The sequence below is a fragment of the Eriocheir sinensis genome, chromosome 42 (genome assembly GCF_024679095.1).
Source record: "Eriocheir sinensis breed Jianghai 21 chromosome 42, ASM2467909v1, whole genome shotgun sequence".
Classification (NCBI taxonomy): domain Eukaryota; kingdom Metazoa; phylum Arthropoda; class Malacostraca; order Decapoda; family Varunidae; genus Eriocheir; species Eriocheir sinensis.
Window position 1 is genome coordinate 1,368,262 of NC_066550.1, and position 23,181 is coordinate 1,391,442.

The 23,181-nt window shown below is 44.5% G+C and overlaps 2 long non-coding RNA genes across 2 annotated transcripts; both read left to right on the plus strand.

The window, feature by feature from the left end:
- The first annotated feature begins 2,666 nt into the window (after positions 1-2,666).
- On the plus strand, positions 2,667-5,055 carry LOC127010236 (uncharacterized). The gene is made up of 3 exons (XR_007762985.1): positions 2,667-2,920; positions 3,503-3,666; positions 4,699-5,055. It is a non-coding gene; the product is annotated as an uncharacterized LOC127010236 (long non-coding RNA).
- Positions 5,056-5,394: 339 nt separating this feature from the next.
- LOC127010237 (uncharacterized) lies at positions 5,395-11,509 on the plus strand. The gene is made up of 2 exons (XR_007762986.1): positions 5,395-5,552; positions 11,011-11,509. It is a non-coding gene; the product is annotated as an uncharacterized LOC127010237 (long non-coding RNA).
- The last annotated feature ends 11,672 nt before the right edge of the window (positions 11,510-23,181 follow it).

The following is a 23,181-nucleotide window of genomic DNA, read 5'->3' on the forward strand; positions in this document are numbered from 1 at the left end:
CCCTGTATTCATTCCCATCTAGTGCTTGGGCAATGTTCTCCGTCCCCACATTTTATTGTCATTGTCCAGGGGGAGGTACCGCCCCCTCCCTTGTTGTGCTTTCCTTCCTACCATTGTATCTTTTTAATTTCATGGTGCTACCTACACATGTATTAATAGTTGTATAATCACACTCTGTCCTGCCTGGGGGTTGGGATGGCATGTTCCTCCCTTCTCCCTTGTTGTTTACCTGTAACGATAAACTATCAATCAATCAATCAGGAATGTCACGGGATTGTGCTCCCGCTGCAAAAGCGCCAACCCACGTACATCATCGTCATCATCTGCAGGGAAGGTAAACACCAAGATCTATAGTAACAGGTCTCCTCACTTTACCTCCACTGCGCAGCCTGTGACGTCAGCTGGCTGTGAGACAGTGAGGAAGACGGGGAACTATTCTATATTCCCCGTTCTCTCATTGCGCTGCCGTTCTCTCTCTCTCTCTCTCTCTCTCTCTCTCTCTCTCTCTCTCTCTCTCTCTCTCTCTCTCTCTCTCTCTCTCTCTCTCTCTCTCAAGAATACCCCATATTTGCCCCCAGATGTTGATGCTGTCATTATTATTATTAGTAGTAGTATTGTGTGTGTGGTGTGTGTTTACTCACAAACGCAAATGTACGCATAACAGCTATAATATTTTGTATATCTCGCTACTTCATATTTTTTCTACATGTAATTCTTATAATGTGCCTTGTCAATGGCTATGAGTAGATACCCTCTACTCCATTCTTATTACTAGCTTACATGTGTGTGTGTGTGTGTGTGTGTGTGTGTGTGTGTGTGTGTGTGTGTGTGTGTGAGAGAGAGAGAGAAACTGGGAGCGACTGCCAGCTAGCTGTTACTACACGGAGGTTGGAAGAGCGACTGACCCCATCGGCCCCGCTGAACCTACCCTCGAACAGCCTGGTGACGTGAGTGCGCCAGCATCTGCGAAAATATGTCGGAAATGAGGAGACCTGGTACTGTAGATCTTGGTAAACACTGCACGGGGCGCCGCTCTGCAGCACGGAAGCTGAGGACCACCAGCGGCTGTCAGGCGGCAGGGAGAGTAGTGCAGTATGCTTAGTGTAGAGGAGAGTAGTGCCAGAGGAAGAAGTAAGTATGTGTTCACGGGTTTATCTTTCTCAGTTGGTAAATGTGCCAGAACGAGCTGTTGTAGGAGATTCCTTGATGCTCCTGTTCCTCTATAATATTGTATAGGAAACCAAGCCATTCAAGATGTGCTAGATAACTATAAATATCTTGGGGTCAGGGTGGATTCCTTCCTAAAGTTTCACTTGCATGTGAGAGAAATCACTGGCAAGGCAGGAGGCATTGGTTACTGTATTTTAAAGGGTACCCTTTGCTGATTTCATGAAGGCAGTTTTCATCTCTCATATTCGCCCTATCTTGGACTTTGCCTCTGTGGTTTGGTTCACTGTTTATACAGGTGACATGACCCAGGCTTTTAGAAAATGTTCAGAGGAGGTGGACTAAGAAAATTGCCGGTTTTCACGATCTACCATATAGTGAACGTCTCGCTAGATTGAGTCTTGACTCCATTAACGGAAGGTTGATCAGAGCTGATCCTATTATGGTGTTCAACATTCTGAAAGGGTTTTGTCCTAATCTAGGTCACCTCTTTGCTAAAAATCACAACAGACAAGCTTTTTGTGTCTCGTTGCAACACTGATGTTCGAGCTCATGTCTTCTCAGTGCGGGTCATTAGCATTTGGAATAATTTACCCGAATCAGTTGTCGTAGTGAATTCTGTTAATGCTTTTAAACAGCATCTCGACACTTCTTTTGGTCAAATTTTGTGTGATTTTCATTGATTTTGGGTTGTTGAGTATGACTTTGAATTGTAAAATTGTGTCCTGTGCTGTGCTGTGTCCCCACTCGGGATTGCCAACCTGACTGCATTGTCTTGCCACTTGCTCAAGAGTGTTATGGCAGTGTTTGTGTGGCCTTGGTGATGCCACATTAGCCAACCATCAGATCATCTAAAGGACAATCTACTTGCTGTCTTGGTTGGAGGCGTCACCTGATTCTAGATGGGGTTCTCCCCATCTAGGTAAGAAATGTAGGTAAGAAACCACAATAATGAAACCACCTCCAGAACATTGCCCTGGGCTACATCACTCATAACATCTGTCCAGTCAAAAACTACACCATTCTTCTATACCCAGTAAGGTCATTAATATATATATATATATATATATATATATATATATATATATATATATATATATATATATATATATATATATATATATATATATATATATATATACACACACACACACACACACACACACACACACACACACACACACACACACACACACACACACACTATATAAGATACCAAAAGTAATACTGCCTCTAGAAAAATACCCCGCGCTGCCTCACTCATAAACACTGTCCACTCAAAAACTGCACTATATTCAGTAAGATCATAAATATATACCACAAATAATGAGACTAAAACATTGCCCTGGGGTACTCCACTTATCTTTCCCATCAAAAATTGCAACATTCACTTGTACTGTCTGCTTGATAGGTCTAAAATAAAGGAACAAGGCTACAGACAAAAGCCAGATTGGTGAGGATCATTGTGCTGGAACATCATTATCTTTTCATAGACGCCTGCTCCTAGGAGCTGCCACCAGGGGACGGCCACGGCAGAAGAGTTTCCAACTGTAACGCATCACAGCAATGCTAGGGATGCTAACACAGGCCTCCCCACAGAGCAGCAGAGGGCAGAGGGTGGCGTGCGGCCCTGCATCGCATCAAATCAGCTGCCCCATCACAGCCGTTCCCACGCCCGTCATTCTGGGCGAAGGAGAACCTCGGGTGGCAGGCAGCACAGCGGGGGAGGCGGCGGTGCCAGGCCAGGAGGAATGTAAGGGGGAGGAGGAGGAGAGGTGTATTTTGGGATATCTTTTGCCTTGTCTCTGTCCCTCCACTTGTATGATCTTCTACAGTATCTCAGCTTCTTTCTAGTTTTCTCATTGCTTTAGCTTTCCTTCTTGTGGTCTGCGGTGTGTGTGGGCTGCTGGAGTGGAAGCTCACAGTGTCAGCCTGCCTCCCTTTCTGCCTGATTTGTCTCTCATAATAATAGCTGTAATAAGAAGGAAAAGGAGGAGGAAGGGGAGCTCAAGTTGGCTTGTAACATTTTTTGCTTCAGCTCTTGGAAATCAAACTAAACTAAACCATTTGTTTTACCACTATATGTTTACTATAAATAGTACATTCAAACCTCTGCAAAGTTGTGGTCAGTTACTTGGTGTTCCTCTCACAACCCACGCCACAACTGGGCCACAATATTTGCTGATGTGTAGGCTGACTGACATCTTGCAGGCCTGTAAGTTTAAAAGTTCAAATAATACATTACATTATATCTCATGAAATCTTTATATAACATATGACATAATATAGCCCAGGAATTTATGTACGTATATACTGCATGAAATTACATCTGCAGCTGGCGATGACATTTACCGTCTGGCGAGGGAGCAGCCGTGGGTGGTGGCAGCAACTCATCAAGCGGCGTGGAGGAGGGAGCCACCAGGGTGGACCACGCCTACAGCCTGCACGTCACCGCCCGCCATGCACTAAGGGCTGTGGGCGCGCATGACCGCCAACCAAGTAAGGGACATGTTTTTAAACGTATCCTATTTTTGTGCATATGTCCATTTTCCTTGTCCTTGTATATCATTGTGTATCCTCATCCTGTCCATGTGTGCCCTGATGTACTTTCCTTCTGTCCCTGTAAATACTTCTAGTCATAAGAACATTAGGAGTCTGCAAGGGACCGCCACTGTGTCTCTGGGTATCCTCTCACACACACACACACACACACACACACACACACACACACACACACACACACACACAGACAGACATTGCAATCCATCTGTGTAGATTATGAATACGAATGATTTAGCTGAAATGAACAATGAAGAATAAAAGTGTATACAAATATTTGGCCCATGAACAACTGTGCTCAACTGTAAAAAAACAAAAATAGATGATAAAACTCTGGAAAATATTGGAAAACGTGGAAATTAACAGCCAGCCTATCTTCCAGCCTCTCATTCTTCTTACTGTTGTCAGAGCAGCGTCCAGCAGGCTTTTATGTTGATGCATTCACTATTCCTTTTCCCTCCTCCTCCTCTCTCTCTCTCTTCTCTTTATCTTCCTGTCTCCCCTTCTCCTTGTCCTTTCCCTCCTCTTTCTCTTCCTTTCCCCTCCTCCTCTTTTCTTCCTATTCCCTTCTCTTCCTCTTCAAAGCATATTTATTAGGTAAGGAGCTGGAGGAGGAGATAGAGAGAGAAAGAGAAGGAGAAGTAGGAGGGGGCAGGAAGAGAAGGAAGAGGAGGGGATAGGAAGAGAAAGAGAAGTAGGAAGAGGAAGAGGGGGATGGTGTTTGTAGTGCGAGCCAGTCCTTCAAAACCATTCTGTCCTAAATGTTGGCCCTGAAACACTGGTGTGTGCTCATTCTCTTTTCCTTAGTGAGAGCAGCGTCCAGCAGGCTTTTTTGTTGCTGCTAATGTGATTTTTGTCCATTAAGCTGCCTCCCTTGCTGTTGAAAGAAGCTTGTAGCGACTGCACTCTTCCCTCTGTACGTGCATTGTCTCCTATAGTAATGCCTACATGAGTGCTGCTTTCCCATTTCAGAGACTCAGCCCGGAGGAAGAGCCAGGCCAGCACCACCACAGGGACAGAGGACGAGGAGGAGAGTGTTCCAACGCTGCTCCAACTCAAGGTTCATAGGCCACACGCTGAGCCCTGCCAAGATGTCCTGCCAGGTGGTCGGCCTCCACCCCTACACCTCCCACTGGTTCCTCCTGCTGCCCCACTACAAGGATGTGCCAAGTATGCCCTCCAGCCTGCAGTCCTTGAATGGTGAGTGCAGTAACGTGCCCCCATGCCTCACCCACCCTTGCCTTCATGTCACCTGGCAATGCAACTCTGCCTCAGACTCCAGTAATTTATCTTCACCCACCCTGCTGCCAGCATTTGTTAGGATATAGGAACACACCAATGCTTTTTTTATTCCCCTTTCTCCTCCTCCTCCTCCTCCTTTAGATAGTCTATTTCAGAGAGACACCAACACAATAACACGCAGCAACTGTATGAAGTTAAAGGGAAACCGATGTAACACATTGGTGCGCAAAATATTTTTCAATAATAGAGTCGTCGATCACTGGAATAGACTCCCACCGTCAGTAGTTAGCGCACAGAGTATCAATAGCTTCAAGTCTTCATTGAATAAGTACTTCAGGGATATGAGACTATACTGACCCTTCTTCGCATGTTTTCAGACAGATTGCAGCAAGACGTCAACCTAAATTCATATTATTCTCCCCCACAACCTAGATTGCAAGTAGCGTAAGTTAACAATAGAGTAAAGCAACAGTTAATGTCCGCATGACAGGTGGAGTGAGGTGTGGGTGCAGTAAGGTGACAGGTTACTGGTGCGTGCCTAGTACCGCCGGTAAAACGAGGATCAAGCCTCCACCTCACCCATCGTGAGTATTAGGGGGGATTCTGGGGCTGTCCTGTGTAGGCCACTCGGCCTCTTCAAGTCTCCCTGTGTTTCTATGTTCTTATGTTCTTATGTAATGAAGCCATTTTCCCCCACAGCTTAGGTTACCAGTAGTATAAGTTAAAGGTAGTAATTTCCTCTTCTCTCTTTACTGTAAAATTTCCATGTCCCTTTCTTCCTTAAAGGTACATGGTGTTCTCTTCTAACTCTTTCCTGCCGGCACGTTGCCAGAGGGAGAGGTGGGTGGGGAGGAGCCTTCATCTATTCTGTCCTGTTCTACCACACATAGATTACTAGTAGTAGCGGTAGTAAACAGACACCCTCGCCATAGACCGATAGGTCTTCTAGTGTCTGTTCTTCCTATGTATTCCTCCTCCTCCTCCTCCTCCCCCTCCTGTTTTACTACTCTCCATTATCAATCAGTCAGCCAGCACCAAGCTTAACAAGGACAAAAGGCATATTTAAATGCATTCTTACCATGATAAAAAAGTATAAAAATATAGTGGAAAATTACAGAGTTGGCAATGATTAAATCAAATTGATTTAATCAAATGATTAAATCATTGATTCTTTTTACTAAAAAATCATGATTTTTTTTTTTGACTAAAAGTCTTCCATAAGTTAAATGATGTGCTCCAAAGATGGTAAAGTAAAACAACCTATTCATATGCATTGATTCATTTATTCTCTTCGAGGTATATACCCCCCCCCCAAAAAAAAAAAAAGAATCCTACATTATTATATCCTCTTGCTCTAATGTTGCCAACTTGCCATATGTTTTTTACTTGGTAAAAAATCAGGCGCCTTCTAAGCATCAAAACTATTCCAAGGGTGTCAGGCCTATCAAAACGTCAAAAAGACTATCTTTTCAAAGCATCCAAAAAGCTGTATCTTATCAAGTTATAAAAAAGCTTACACTGCCTGGATGTTATCAAATCATCAAAAACACTAGATGGCTTCAAAGCATCAAAAATGGATAAAATCAAATCAACGCATCCAAAACTTCATATATTTCCAAAGTGTCAAAAACATCTTCAGATCTTAGCAAAACATCGACACATTATGTTCAGGTCCAGCAGATGAAGCGCAAGGCAGCACAATAAGAACACAAGATACATATCAATATCAGTCTTTATTTCAAGTGACTTTTTTTTTACAATAAATAACCTAAGAACCATAAAATTGAAAGTGTCATTCTTCCCTCTGAAGACTGTGGGTTGCAATTAATCGGCAGCGTTCAAAACTAGAAATGAAGCAGCAGTATTTCATATCTTGCTGAATGAATATTACGAATCACTCCTGCACCTGGCCCCTGCAGATAGGACATGGATACCTTATGGTTTCCATGACGCTGTTGCAGTCTACACAGACCTGTGCATTATTGCAAGGCGTGAAGCAGATCGTTCTCTCTAGGGGTGCCAGACACACAGCGCAGGGACAATGATTCTGTTGCTGAGAAGGTTGATTTTCTTAGTCAACAGCAGCTTCATCAGCATCATCTGAATCGTATCTGTCTCGAGTGTGGGCCGCCTCTAGAAACTATAGGTGCCTGTCCATCGTGTGGCCCACAGCTGAGATAAACTGCATGTGAATATACTGTCCGTTTCCATGGTGGATGTTACCTCGGATAATGGAGTAGTTGGCCAGCATCTTATTGATAGATGGCACTTTACGTTTCTGTTAATTCCTCAGGCTGAAGTGCTCCTGGTGCTACAAGGTACATAACCCGTTCTGATCTGTCAAGGGTATGACTGAGGCTTTCATTGATATTGCCTCGTGACCCCGAACAGAGTATCACTTGTTAGTTCGAGAATTTGGTTCCCAAGTTAGTCTCGATCATACTGTGTCACACCACTTTACTCGTTGATGTAGAAACATTTGCATTAATGGTAGTTGTGATGGTGTACCATTGTCAGGTAGTTGTGATGGTGTACCATTGTCAGGTAGTTGTGATGGTGTACCATTGTCAGGTAGTTGTGATGGTGTACCATTGTCAGGTAGTTGTGATGGTGTACCATTGTCAGGTAGTTGTGATGGTGTACCATTGTCAGGTAGTTGTGATGGTGTACCATTGTCAGGTAGTTGTGATGGTGTACCATTGTCAAAGTCGTAATACCCCACAGTGTCATCATGGACTAGACTTTTGATGCTTTGATAACTTTGATTTTTGTTATGCTCTGATGACTTTTAACAATTTGATGCTTTGATAACATCTGGATTTATTGATATATTGATGCCTTCTCATTTTTGATGCATTGAAATGATATGAAATTGTTGCTACACTGATGGGATAAGGGTAAAAAGCTGTTTTTGACAAAATGGAAACATTGGAAAATTTGATTGATTTAGTTTTTTGCTGATTTAATGAAATGACAGGACCAGTTTTTGACACATTGATGCTCCCCCCCAAAATCCTCCTCCTTTAGTCTTTACTAACTTGGCAGGCAATGTATCATAATAATAACCAAGGTTACCAACCAAACAGTAACAGAAGTAGATATTCTTCTCTGTGGTAATAATATAATATTCTGTCATGAAAATGACAACTTCAGGCAACTCTATCTGTCCTAAACCTGCTCCTGTACCAACTACAAACAAGTATTGAACAAGTATGTATCTGGATCCTTGACTGTGCTCAGATTTTCAGGCTCTAAACTTAAACTTAAAGTAACCTATGGAGACTTTCAAATCACTCAGCAGGATATATATTTATAAAAAAATAAAAAAAATAAAAAAAATCTGAAAATTAAAAAAGAAAAAAATCAATGATTTTTTGATTTCTTTGATTTAAAAAAAAAAAAGATCACCAACCCTGGAAAATTATTGTAGCTACTCCTTCTCCTCTACCCCCCAACACCCCGCTGCATTAGAAAGCTGGACAGCATAACGATAGGCTTGATCAAGGTCATTCATTATGTATGAGTGCCTGCAGAGTGGCCGGCCCTCACTACCAATGCATGATGGATGAGTGGAACAGAACTGGCAGCCATGAGGTGGGTGTCATAATGAGACTCCTTCAGGAAAACTAGAATTAATCCTTGGCAGGGAGGACTGGTGCCATTAGTGGCAGTATTATACTTACTAGAACTATCAACAGCGGTGTTCCACAGGGCTCTGTCCTATCACCCACTCTCTTCCTCTTATTCATCAATGATCTTTCCATAACAAACTGTCCTATCCACTCATATGCTGATGACTCCACTCTGCATTATTCAACTTCTTTCAACGGAAGACCCTCTCAACAGGAATTACATGACTCCAGGCTGGAGGCTGCAGAACGCTTAACCTCAGACCTTGCTCTCATTTCTGATTGGGATAAAAGGAACCTTGTGTCCTTCAATGCCTCAAAAACTCAATTTCTCCGCCTATCAACTCGACACAATCTTCCAAACACCTCTCCCATATTCATCAATAACACTCAGCTGTCACCTTCTTCAACACTAAATATCCTCGGTCTATCCTTAACTAAAAAACTCAACTCGAAACTTCACATCTCTCTCACTAAATCAGCTTCCTCGAGGTTGGGCGTTCTGTACAGTCTCCGCCAGTTCTTTTTACCCGCACAGATGCTTTCCATATATAAGAGTCTTGTCCGCCCTCGTATGGAGTATGCATCTCACGTGTGGGGGGGCTCCACTCGCACAGCTCTTCTGGACAGAGTGGAGGCTAAGGCTCTACGTCTCATCAGCTCTCCTCCTCTTGTTGATAGTCTTTTACCTCTTAAATTCCGCCGCCATGTTTCAACTCTTTCTATCTTTTATCGAAATTTTCATGCTGACTGCTCTTCTAAACTTGCTAACTGCATGCCTCCCCCCCCTCCCACAGTCACGCTGCACATGACTTTCTACTCAAGCTCATCCCTATACTGTCCAAACCCCTTATGCAAGAGTTAACCAGCATCTCCATTCTTTCATCCCCTTCACTGGTAAACTCTGGAACAGCCTTCCTTCGTCTGTATTTCCTCCTGCCTATGACTTGACTTCTTTCAAGAAGAGTGTATCAAGACACTTCTCCACCCGAAATTGACCTCTCTTTTGGCCACTCTATACTTATTGCTGTATGAGAGGAAGTTTTTTTTTTTTACATCTTTTTGTTGCCCTTGAATTGCTCTCTGTGCTGTAAATAAAAAAAAAATAGAAGACCATTAAATTATGAGAGTAAACTTATTTGCCCGGTTAAAATTGATAGAAAATAATAGAATACAAAAAATGGAGTATATATATAGTAAAGTCACAACCATAAGTATTGTATGGCCATGGGGATGCTCACATAACTCACGACTCATGTAACTCTTAGAATGTTAAAGCCACATGGAGGCTTACCCAAGTTGACCGTGTGGGGTGCAGTCAGCGGGTGAGTGAAGAGACGCACCTTACACATGCTCCTTGTTAGCAGTGGTTAGTAGCTGTCAGTAAGCATGCAGGCAGGCCGTCACTGTTTTGCCACCCTCAGAATATACTGCAAGTGTTTGTGACAAGTATAATTATGGCTTGGCCAAAGACATAGCTGCCCCCTTTGTGTTACATGACTGTTGGTAATATTCCTCACAGTGTCTTGCCACCCTCAGAATATACTGCAAGTGTTTGTGACAAGTATAATTATGGACTGGCCAAAGACATAGCTGCCCCCTTTGTGTTACATGACTGTTGGTAATATTCCTCAGTGTCTTGCCACCCTCAATGTGCTGCAAGTGTTTGTGGCTTAACTCTCTATCCTGTCCAAGGGAACTGGAGTACTCTAATGATGGTGATTATTACTCATGTCACTGCTTAACTTGTGTGTGTGTGTGTGTGTGTGTGTGTAACCAATATACATTTTTTGCTCTGCCAGTCACTAGGATTATCTTATGTTGAATTTCTCATGTTGAAAGTCCGACATCATGTGTAACCAAGCCTAAAACGGTTATCTGATCTAGAACTCCTCACATGAAAAGTCCAGCATGATGTGTAAGTCTGGCGTGCACCTTTCAGACCCTCAGCGTGCCGTGGATTAAGGCCAACATTAACGTGTGCATATCCGGTGAGCTCTGGGACCACCCTGCCCTCCCTCACCCACAGGGATGAGCTCATCAAGGAGTGGGCGGTAAGGAGCCATGCCTCACGTTGCCTCTGTTCCTGCCAAAGAGATAACAGGCTGAGGGTGCTGGAGAAAGTGCTCCTACTTCTCCTTATGCAGTGCTTTTGTTATGTCACTGATTGATGTATTTTGTCTGCCCTTGGAATCATTTAGATATGCAGCATTGCTAGCCTGCTTTTAATGAAGGCTGTTTTCATGCCTCTCTCTAGGCTCAAGGGATGAGTTCACTGATGATAAAGAATTAAATAAAAGCTCAGAAGTGTTAGAGGAACGTAGCTGGTGAAGACTTTCTGCCATAGAGACTTTTCAAGATGCAGCTCTCCAACAACCCAACATAACAGCCACTTTTATCCTCCTCCCTGCAGAAACCCTCCACACTCTGACCTGTGTGTTGGCCCGCCATGTGTACGCCCTCGGCCTCAGCAGTCTGCCGCTGGAGCGCGTCGGTGAACGGCGACTCGTCAGGAGGGGCTTCACCAAGCGCTCCGGCCTGGATGTTAGTGCTGAGTGTTGCCGCCCGGACAGTGAAGTCGGTTAGTCTGAATTGGTCTTAGAAATCACTACGTTTACCTCAGTTTACTAAGGAGGAAATTACACTGAAATCTAGGCGTCCGGATTCTGATGTGCAGGGATTTCTAAGGGATGTGAGTGCCTGAGTGTTGCTGTTGGTGTCGTGGAAGTCCAGGAGTCTGAATTGGTCTGAAAAATCCCAGTAAAATTTATTTTTGCTAACTGGGATTTTGTAAGCTGAAATATAGTTGTCCAAATTCTGAAATGCAGGAAATTCATAAAAGTAACAAGTGCCAGAGTGTTGGTAGTGATTCAGTAACAGTCTGTCAGTACAAATTCCATTGCTCTGAAGAATCTTAATTTTGTAACCTGAATTTACTGAGGTGGGAAGTTGTCAGCTGATGCAGGATTGCCCAAAGAGACATCCTACCTACCATCCTGTCCTTCATCCCATCCTAAAACACATCCTAGCACCCTGTCCTTCAACACATCCTAAAACACATCCTAGCACCCTGTCCTTGAACCCATCCTAAAACACATCCTAGCACCCTGTCCTTGAACCCATCCTAAAACACATCCTAGCACCCTGTCCTTGAACCCATCCTAAAATCCATCCTAGCACCCTGTCCTTCAACACATCCTAAAACACATCCTAGCACCCTGTCCTTGAACCCATCCTTTCCCTTTTGTCTCATCAACACCAGAGAGCAGTTCAGCATGCTCTCTAATGACAGTTCCTCTCTCTTTTTACATCACACAACATTCACACAACACACACACCTTTCCCAAAAATCAAAATTTAAAATGGCGAAAAATTACAGAGCCTCGGAGTCCCCGCCTGGGGGGGATACCATAAATTCCCCCAGGGAGGACTCCCCTTCTGGCTGCCGACTTGAGAGGCGTCCTGATAACTCCTAAAAACCTCCTCCTTATCAATTTCTGCAACATTCGCGGTCTTCGTTCTGATTTTCATTCTTTGGAACACCATTTCTCCTCCTCTAAACCTCACCTTCTCTTCCTCACCGAAACACAGGTTTCTGAGGGTACTGACACCTACCTCTACTCTGTTCCCTCCTACTATCTCTATCCTAAATTTCAATCCAAAGCTGGATGTTGCGCCTACGTGCGCAACAACATCACTTGCTCTCGTGCCCACGACCTTGGCTCTTCTGAATTTTCTACCATCTGGCTAAGACTTCATTGTCATTCTATTACTAAATACATCTGTGCTGTTTATCTCTCACCTAACTCTACTAACTATGTAAAATTCTTTGACTATTTGAACTGAAAAGTGGAGCACATCTTGACCCACTCTCCCTTCACTGAAATCTCCACCTTGGGAGATTTCAATGTTCACCACCAGCTTTGGCTTTCATCCTCTTTCACTGACCAGCCTAATGAACAAGCCTACAACTTTGCTCTCCTCAACGACCTAGAGCAGTTGGTTCAGCACCCTACTCGTATTCCCGACCGTCTTGGAGACAGGACCAACATTCTAGACCTCTTCCTTACCTCTAATCCTTCTGCTTATTCTGTCAAACTGTTCTTTCCGTTGGGGTCCTCCGATCATAACCTTATTTCTGTATCCTGTCCTATCGCTCCTGTACACCCTCTGGACCCACCGAAGAGGCGATGCTTCTGGCATTTTGCTTCCGCTCGGTGGGACGACCTGAGGATGTACTTCTCCGATTTCCCATGGAATGATTACTGCTTCCAGGAGAGAGACCCCTCTGTGTGTGCTGAGCGCATCACAGAGGTGATTGTCTCTGGAATGGAGGCATACATTCCACGATCTTTCTCAACTCCTCATGCTAAAAAGCCTTAGTTTAATCACGTTTGTTCTCTTGCTATTAGAGATAGAGAGGCAGCTCACAAAAGGTTCCAGAGCCTTCGAACACCCGCTAACTTTGACCTTTACATTTCAGCCCAGAATCGTGCCAAATCTATTCTCTGACTTACCAGAACTTCTTTTATCAATAGAAAATGTCAACATCTTGCTTCTTCTAATTCTTCCCGTGATTTCTGGCATCTAGCCAAAAATATCTCCTCAATTTCACTTCTTCCTCTTTCCCTCCTCTAATTAACCCTGACGGCAGCACTGAGGTCTCATCTGTCTCTGAGGCTGAAGTCTTCGCTCAAACTTTCTGTAAGAACTCCACCCTGGACGATTCTGGGCATATTCCTCCTACTCATCCCCCCTCTGACTCCTTTATGCCTGCTATTAAAATTCTTCCAAATGATGGTTTCTATGCCCTCTCTGGCCTCAACTCTCAGAAGGCTTATGGACCTGATGGAGTGCCTCCTATTGTCCTTAAAAACTGTGCTTCCGTGCTGTCACCCTGCCTGGTCAAACTCTTTCGTCTCTGCCTATCAACATCTACCTTTCCTTCCTGCTGGAAGTATGCCTTTGTACAGCCTGTGCCTAAGAAGGGTGACCGTTCCAATCCTTCAAACTACCACCCTATAGCTTTATTTTCTTGTCTATCTAAAGCTTTTGAATCAATCCTTAACCAGAAGATTCAAAAGCACCTTTCCACTTCTAACCTTCTATCTGATCGCCAGTATCTAAGTTATTCCCAGAGACTGAAGGCTTTGGACTTGTACTCTGTCCATGGTCGGCTGCTACGACATGACATGGTGAAGTATTGGCAAATATTTCACGGTTTTTGTGCTATTGCCCCCGAGGATATGTTTGTCAGTCCACCTCTAGGCACCACAAGAGGCCATCAGTATAAGGTTGCACACATAAGAACTGAATTAGAGATCCGCAAGAGGTTCTTCAACGTCAGAGGTATTTCGCTGTGGAACTCTCTTCCCCAGCATGTTGTTTCAGCTGATTCACTCTTGGCATTCAAAGCATCCCTTGCTGCTCATCTCGGTGACAGACTTTTTACATTTTAGTTTGTTCATTTACATATTATTAATTGACTATTTACTTTGCTGCACATGATGCACAATTCCAGCTCTGTCTATAGCACGTGTATTTGTATGTACGGAGGTTACTGAACTAGTCAGGCTGGCGCATTGGCAGAGTGCGGCTTCCTTTTGGGCCCTGTGTCTACCGGGTTCTGGGAAGCCCACCAGGTGAGAGAACCAGGTGAGAGTATGGGTTCCGCAAGGGGCGTTCTACTGGTGATCTCCTTGCCTTCCTAACTAACTCTTGGTCATCCTCTCTTAGCCGTTTCGGTGAAACTTTTGCTATTGCGGTGGACATATCAAAAGCTTTTGATAGGGTCTGGCACAAATCTTTGCTTTCTAAACTACCCTCCTACGGTTTCTATCCTTCTCTCTGTACCTTTATCTCCAGTTTCCTTTCTGACCGTTCTATTTCTGTTGTGGTAGACGGTCACTGTTCTTCCCCTAAACCTATTAACAGTCCCACAGGGTTCTCTCCTATCTCCCACTCTCTGTTGTTCATTGATGATCTTCTTTCCAAAACAAACTGTCCTATCCATTCTTACGCCGATGATTCCACTCTGCATTACTCAACTTCTTTTAATAGAAGACCCACCCTACAGGAACTTAACGATTCAAGGCTGGAGGCAATAGACACTTAGCCTCAGACCTTACTATTATTTCCGATTGGGGCAAGAGGAACCTGGTGTCCTTCAACGCCTCAAAAACACAGTTTCTCCACCTATCCACTCGACACAATCTTCCAAACAACTATCCTCTATTTTTTGACAACACCCAGCTATCACCTTCCTCAACACTAAACATTCTTGGTCTATCCTTAACTCAAAATCTCAAGTGGAAACTTCATATCTCATCTCTTACTAAATCAGCTTCCTCGAGGCTGGGCGTTCTGTACCGTCTCCGCCAGTTCTTCTCCCCTGCACAGTTGCTATCCATTTACAGGAGCCTTGTCTGCCCTCGTATGGAGTATGCATCTCATGTGTGGGGGGGGTCCACTCACACAGCTCTTCTTGACAGAGTGGAGTCAAAGGCTCTTCATCTCATCAACTCTCCTCCTCATACTGATAGTCTTCTACCTCTCAAATTCCGCCGCCATGTTGCCTCTCTTTCTATCTTCTATCGATATTTTCATGCTGACTGTTCTTCTGAACTTGCTAACTGCATGCCTCCCCTCCTCCCGCGGCCCCGCTGCACACGACTTTCTACTCATGCTCATCCCTATACTGTCCAAACCCCTTATGCAAGAATCAACCAGCCTCTTCACTCTTTCATCCCTCACGCTGGTAAACTCTGGAACAATCTCCCTTCATCTGTATTTCCTCCTGCCTATGACTTGAACTCTTTCAAGAGGATGGTATCAGGACACCTCTCCTCCCGAAATTGACCTCTCTTTTTGGACACTCCCTTGACCTCTATTCAGGAGCAGTGAGTAGAGGGCTTTTTTTTTCTTTGCACCCTTGAACTGTCTCCTTAGCTGTAAAAAAAAAAATCCTTGCACCCTGTCTTTGAACCCATCCTAGCACCCTGCCCTTGAACACATCCTAAAACACATCCTAGCACCCTGTCCTTGAACCCATCCTAAAATCATGTCCCTTAGCCCTTCCTCAAACCCATCCTGGCACTCCCTCTTCCACCATTAACGGTAAAAAATCCGAATGGGGTAATGTTACCAGTGGGGTTCATCAAGGTTCAGTTGTAGGCCCGCTTTTATTCATTGTCTATTTCAATGACATAGACAATGGGATAACTAGTGACATAGGTAAATTTGCAGATGACACCAAAATAGGACGCACTATTAGGACAGGGGAGGATGCTAGAGCACTGCAGGAGGACCTTAACAAACTGTCAGCTTGGTCAGAGAAATGGCAGATGAGTTTTAACATCACCAAGTGTAGGAACACAAAACCCATTACACGGGTATGGTTTAGACTCCACATCGATAGGCAGGGCAGACTGTGAAAGGGATCTGGGAGTGTTGGTGATCTCTGACCTAAAACCAAGGAAGCAATGTATTAGTGCGAGGAATAGGGCTAACAGGGTATTAGGTTTTATTAACAGGACGGTAACCAACAGGAGTGCAGAGGTCATTTTCAGACTCTATTGAGCATTAGTTAGGCCACACTTAGATTATGCTGTCCAGTTTTGGTGCCCACACTACAGAATGGACATCAACTTGCTAGAATCAGTTCAGAGGAGGATGACCAAGATGATTCAGGGACTGAGGAACCTCTCATATCAAGATAGGCTGAAACATCTAAATTTACATTCTCTAGAAAGACGAAGAGTGCAGGGAGATCTGATAGAAGTATTCAAATGGATCAAGGGTTACAACAAAGGCAATATAAGTAAATTACTGAGAATTAGCCAGCAGGATAGAACATGCAGTAATGGATTTAAATTAGAAAAGTATAGATTTAGGAGGGAAATTAGCAAGCATACTTTTATCGAGTTTTTAGAGGCAGGAGCAATGGCCAGAGGGCGGCAGAAGAGAAAGGAGTGCATGAGACTGGTGTCTATTAATGTGAATGGTTTAGGTGGTGAGGAAAAGAGGAGAGTGATGATTGAAAATTTTGTAAATGGTAGAGTGGATGTGTTGGGAGTGAGTGAAACACATATTCAAGGAACTGGTGTGAGTGATGGTAGAGAGGGTACGTGGGAGGGTGTGCCTGGGGGGTTGTATGGACGGGGATAGATGAGAAGTATAGAGGCAGGAGTAAGGAAGGATGTGCTATTGTGATGTCTGAAAGAGTGTGGAATGGTGTGACTGATTATGGTTGGAAGGGATCAAGAATTGTGTGGGTGAAAGGAAAAGTAAGTTTAGAAAAGTATGCATGGGTGTGTATTTATGCACCAGTAAATGTGAAAAGTAAAAAAGGACTGAGAGAAAGGGAAGCTTTTTGGGAGGAAGTGAATGCATGTTTGAAGAGTTTTGAGAAAGAAAGGAAACTTTTTATGATGGGAGATATGAATGCTAAGGTGGGTGATGAATGTGTGATGGATGTGGTGGGAAAATGGGGGATACCTGGGAAGAATGAAAATGGAGACTGCCTGGTGGATGTCTGTGCTGAGAGGAGAATGTTCCTAGTGAACACCTTCTTTCAGCACGAGAATATCCACCGATACACATGGAGGAGGGGAGAAGATAATGACCAAAAAGGATTGATTGATTATGTGGCAGTAGATGAAAGGCTTAGAAAAGAAATTTGTGACACAAAGGTAGTAAGAGGAATGTTTGATGGATCTGACCATCTTGCAGTGCTGGCAAAGTTGAAGCTGAAAGAAAAGTGGGTGTTTGAAAAGAAAGGTGAAGTAAAAAATGAAATACTGAAGATAGAAAAGTTACAGGAAAAAGAAATAAAAGATGAGTATAACCGTGGAATGGCAGAGGCCTTAAGTGAAAAATGGGAAAGTGTAAAAGATAATACAAGTATTGAAAAAGTTTTTGGAACCTTTTAAGAAATAACGGTAACTACAACAAAAAAGTGTAAGGGATGAAAGTGGTGAGAGATGGAAAAAGAAAAGGAAATTCATGGTGGACAGAAGAGATAAGGAGGATAGTAAAAGAGAAAAGGGATCTTTTCAAGAAAACTAAAGAAAAAAATGTGTCTGAACAAGTAAAAAGGGAAAGGAAAAAGAAATATAGAGAATGCAAAATGAAATTAAAACAAGCAGTAAAAGAAAGTAAGAAGAGAGTTGATGAAGACTTTGGGAAAAGACTAAGTGAAAAATATAAAGGGAACAGGAAATCATATTGGAAAGAAGTAAAGAATGAAAGAAATGCAGAAAATATCTCCTCAAGTAAAATAAATGAAGTTATGGATGAGAATGGAAAGATGTTGAAAGACGGGGAAGCTGTGAAAGAGAGATGGAGAGAATATTTCAAAAACTTAATGAATTTTGAGGATGGACGTCCAGCAGCTGTAACAGCAGCAGTTTTGAGTAGAGGCAGAGGAGGAGTATAGAAAGAAAGAACTATAACATATGAACAAGTAAATCAGGCAATAAAAAGATAAAAAAAATGGAAAGGCAGCAGGAATTGATGGAATCACAGCAGAAATGTTGAAGTGTGGAGGAGATGAAGTCGTGAAATGGATGGTCAAGATATGTAAAGTAGCATGGGAAGGGGGGGGGGGGGGGGGTGCCAGCAGACTGGACGAAAGCCATCATTGTCCCAGTTTACAAGGGGAAGGGCAAGAGAAGGGAATGTGGGAGCTATAGAGGTATAAGTCTCCTGAGTATACCTGGAAAGGTATATGGAAAAGTCATAATAGAGAGGGTGCAAAGACTTACAGAAGAGAAAATCAGTGAAGAGCAAGCAGGCTTCAGGAAGGGAAGGGGATGTGTGGATCAGATATTTGCCTTCAGGATGGTACTAGAAAAAATAATAGCAAAAGGAAAGAAACTATACGCTGCCTTCATGGATTTAGAAAAAGCTTATGACAGAGTGGATTGGATTGCATTGTGGGATGTTTTAAAGATTTATGGTGTGGGAGGAAAACTGCTTAGTGCAATAAAGTCTTTCTATGAGGATGCATCTGCATGTGTCAAAATTACTGGAGAAACAAGTGAACATTTTGAGATAAAAGTGGGCTTAAGACAAGGGTGTGTCATGTCACCATGGTTATTCAATATTTATATGGATGGTGTTATTAGAGAAATGAAGGGCAAAGTTGGAGAAGTTGGAGTAAGACTGTTCGATGGGGGAAGGAAGTGGGTACTGAATTCGATACTGTTTGCTGATGACACGGTGCTCATTGCAGAAAATGAAAGTGACCTACAAAATTTGGTCAGTGTTTTTGATAGTGTCTGTAAAAGGGGAAAGCTGAAAGTAAATGTCAACAAAAGTAAAGTGATGGTTTGTGAGCGAAATAGAAGTGAGGTTGTAGATTTTGTATGCCCATATAGAGTGGGAATTGAATGTGAAAAAGAATGCAAAATAATTTTGAATGGTGAAGAAATGGAGGAGGTCAATGAGTTTAAGTACCTTGGATCAGTTATGTGTAAGCATGGTGGTATGGAGGGAGAGATAAGAGAAAGGGCATTGCAAGCAAGAAGGGTGGTAGGGTCTTTGGGACGAATCATGAATGGCAGAAGTGTGAGCATGGAGGTAAAGGGGGATTTGAGAAATACAATAATAGTACCAACCCTCACATATGCAAGTGAAACGTGGGCCTGGAATGAAAGTCAGAGGTCTAGAGTGCAGGCAGTGGAAACGAGTTATTTGAGGAGTGCTTGTGGTGTGAGTAGAATGGATGGAATGAGTAAGGAAAGTGTGTACGAGCGTTTTGGAATGTGTCACGCGGTGAAGGGAAGAAGTGTGGAGTGGTGGAAAAAGTGAAGCGACAGACTTTAAAGTGGTTTGGCCACATGGAGCGAATGGAGGAGAGTAAGATAACGAGAAGGGTGTATGTGAGTGAGATAGAGGGAGGGAATACTAGAGGACGACCTCCAGTGAAATGAATCGAGGGATAGGGTGCAAGAGTACGTTAGGGAGAGGGGGGAAAGATCTTTGAGAAACTTTGAGCAGGCAAGGAGGGAGTGTCTGGATAGAGAAAGTTGGAAGCTCTTCTGCCGTGGCCATCCCCTGGTGGGAGCTCCTAGGAGCAGGCGTCCATGAAATGATGATGATGATACACACACACACACACACACACACACACACACACACACACACACACATATTCACATGCAAACACGCACACACACACACACATATTCACACACACACACACACACACACACACACACACACACACTCTTGTCAAGGGGAGGGCACTATCAGTCTACTAAGTTTTCAATCCCTGTTATGATGTTATGAATATAAATATTATTTCCTTCCTCCTTTGATGACCCTTAATTCACGTTTAAGATAAATATTTCAGTTTTTTTATTATTCCATGTGTGTGTGTGTGTGTGTGTGTGTGTGTGTGTGTGTGTGTGTGTGTGTGTGTGTAGGGAAGGCAAGGAAAGGTTTGGGGCGTATATTGTTATAGTAGGATATCAATGTATTATTATTATTTAATATCACCACGAATTAGGCATACAATTGTCAATGGAAAAACCCCACGACAGATAGATCACGCCACCTTATAGGAATGTCGTCCGTCAGTGTTTACCGTCTCAGTTTTGTATACTTAGCACTCCGATGGTGCGTGGAGGTCACCTTGACATACGTGACCAATTGTAACAATTATTTTCCAACCTGTAACTCGCCACTCCTTCACGAGAGTCCGACTGACACACAACGACAGTCGCTCTCGCTCCGTCGCTTCTTGTACATAAAGGCTACGAATATAATTCGCCTTAAGGAAGCTGAAGTCTTAATCAACACCCTTTAAACGCCCCCCGACAAGCCCGTTACATTTGGTTGGCAGCGGTCACCCCGCGCCTGTGCCTTCGCTACCTCGTTCTCCTCCAAGCCACGAGAACTCACCGCCAAACTCCGGGGACAGGCGTACAAGGGAAGAAGGAGTCAACGCACCTGCCGTCCGCGGCACCGCACCTGCCGTCCGCGGCAACTCACAAGGCGCCAGCTACAAGCATCTCACAAGTCGCCACCTACGTGCAACTCACAAGGCGCCAGCTACAAGCATCTCACAAGTCGCCACCTACGTGCAACTCACAAGGCGCCAGCTACAAGCATCTCCCAAGTCGCCACCTACGTGCAACTCACAAGGCGCCAGCTACAAGCATCTCCCAAGTCGCCACCTACGTGCAACTCACAAGGCGCCAGCTACAAGCATCTCCCAAGTCGCCACCTACGTGCAACTCACATGGCGCCAGCTACAAGCATCTCACAAGTCGCCACCTACGTGCAACTCACACGGCGCCAGCTACAAGCATCTCACAAGTCGCCACCTACGTGCAACTCACAGGCGTCCAGCTACAAGCCTCGAGCACACCAGCTATAAGCAACTCTACAGGCGTCCAGCCTACAAGCCTCGAGCACACCAGCTACAAGCCTACAGGCTCTACAGCCTACAAGCCTCGAGCACACCAGCTTCAAGCAACTCTACAGGCGTCAAGCCTACAAGCCCCGAGCACACCCACAGGCCTACGCAGCCGATAGCGAGGGCCACAATCTACAAGCCGCTCCCCCGCTTCAAGCCAGCACTGCTACGTACCCTGCAAGCCACTCCACGATACGGCAGAGGTATTCACACCTGCAACGAGGAGGCACGCCCCGCTGACCTTGGGACACCCCGCATGCCCCTCGCTCCACAGCTGGCGGCACCACCGCCGCTGCCGGGAGCATCGGCCCAAACCTCTTCCGGCAAACAGTCAGCAAGGGTACCCGCGGACATCTCCCGGTGACTGCAAGCTGTTCCCACTACCGTTTCTTGCAAGGCGTCTTCTCAAGAGGTTACACACCCAAGTCGTCTTGTCTGCCACCGCCGCCCATCTCTTACTATAACAAGGACGACGCGGCCATCATACGTCTGGCGGCAGTGTACCAGCTCCCAGCCGCGCACCGCGGCCGCTCAAATTGCTGGGTCAGCAGTTTTTCAACCTCCATTGCGAGTCCTCCGATGTCAGCCCATCCCTCACCTCTCACCGCCGCTGTGGCCGCGGCCGAGGTTTCCTGACGCGCCTACAACGACTGCACGTCACCCAGGGCATCACAAGCCGTCGCCCTCTCCACTACATCAGCTGATTAATCTTGGTATTTGTGGATATTCCCTTCTTGTCCAAATATGCCGACTCGGCTTATTTTCATTATTGTTCGTGCAGGGGCACGATTTTTTTATTTCTGTGTTCCTAACACTGTTAATCAGTCATAATTGTGAGAGTAACGTTCATTCGCATACGATATTGATTCTTTCTTATTGTTTGCTAGCGAGTCTATTGAGTATAATGTGATTTCCCTGATCAAAGTTAATCTTCATCAGTGTGCCCTGCCTCCGTTTTCTTTTCACCGCTCGAGAGAAAACGTGAGCTTCAATGGTATACTCACTTAACATACCACTTTGTTTATATAGTTATTCTTTCATTATACCCATATCATTAGGGCATTCCATTATAACCTTAACTTCTATTACGTCTATACAGGCACCTTGCTAGCCATTCTTTCTTGCCTTTTTAGGGTTTTCAATGCAAACTATTCATTCCTACACGTTCCGTTTATTGGTTCATATTTACAGCTATCAACATTTGCTCCTCTTTTGTGAATGGTTTACACCATAGTATGAACAAAGACACTCTCGCTAAACTCGGCGACACCTTTAAACAGTTGGCTCGTCCTTCAAGTGAGGAGGAATTGGAGCAAGGTGCAACCACCGGTGATTTAAATGTGGTGAATTTGCGATCGGGGGCTACGTACTCTTCCCTCCCAAGGGATAGCGCCCCTTCACCTTCAGAATCGTCTGAATACTTAACCCCCACTCGGCCGAACACAATGCCTGTCGATCCACCTCCCCCTCCTCCTCCTGGGGCCCCACACCACTTCCCCCCGCCCCCGATTCGGGTCATTCCAACTCACGCCAGTATTCGACAATTCTCGGGAGGCGAGACCGATTTTTCGGCGCGACAGTTTTTAGATTTGTGTGAATCTGCCATCATAAATTCCTCCATTACGGAAGATCATGATAAAATCGCTTTCATTCGGTCACGGTTACTTCCAGGCTCTCGGGCACTGAATTTGATGCAGTCCTCAGCGTTCGCTTCGGGGGACATTGGTGTAAACTATGAGGTTTTTAAAGGGAATTTCATCAAAATCTTCGGGGGCGGGAGTAAACCAAGCATCGTTAGACAGATGGCACACACGGTTGAGTCCCTCCAAAAAAAATTCCTCAACAAAGCCGATTTGGGACGCCATGATTGAGGCCAATCAGCTGGCGGTTGACTGTGTCAAGAGCCTGGAAGACGCGCTCTGGCTTCCAGGGGGCTGTATGCAAAAGCACCAGGTGAAGACAGCTTTCGAGTTGTTTTTTTATTTATTTCATATTTCAGAGAAGAACCGCCGTTCTGCCCTCCCTTTGGCCTTCAAACCGAGCGGGAAGCTGGTTGACTTCGTCTCAGAGTTAGAGGTCAAGGTTCAGGAACACCCTCACCATCAACCCCTCGCCCCAGCAGCAGCATTGCAAGCACAAAGTAAGGCATCTCTCACATGT